Below are 430 nucleotides of genomic sequence, written 5' to 3'. Positions count from 1 at the left end.
TAAAATTTTATATGTATGAGTGTATTGCCTGCATGTAGGTAAGTGCACCCATGTCATGCAATGCCTGTGGAGGACAGAAGAGGCTGTTGGATTCCCTGGAACTGGAGGGACAGACAGTTGTTAGGTGCCATGTGGGTGCTGGGATTCGAACCTGGGTCTTCTGCAAGAGCAGTCAGTGTTCTTAACCGCTGAGCCATCTCTCCAGCCCCCAATTTTTTTCTTTTTTAAAGAAGCTGGCTTAGGTCCTTGACATTTGAGGATTGACTGACCCAAGCCTTTGAGGAAGCAAGGGCTATCTAAGACTCTGATGGCCATGGAAATAATGGATAACTAGGGAGTCCCAAGGAGATCCTCATCGCCACCCCTGGAGAACTTCATCGTCACTTCTGAGGAACCCTGGCTAATCCTGGATATATCCTAGGTAATCAAA

This window comes from Nannospalax galili, unplaced genomic scaffold (genome assembly GCF_000622305.1).
Source record: "Nannospalax galili isolate Female #2095 unplaced genomic scaffold, S.galili_v1.0 scaffold812, whole genome shotgun sequence".
Lineage (NCBI taxonomy): Eukaryota > Metazoa > Chordata > Mammalia > Rodentia > Spalacidae > Nannospalax > Nannospalax galili.
This window is presented reverse-complemented; position numbering follows the sequence as displayed.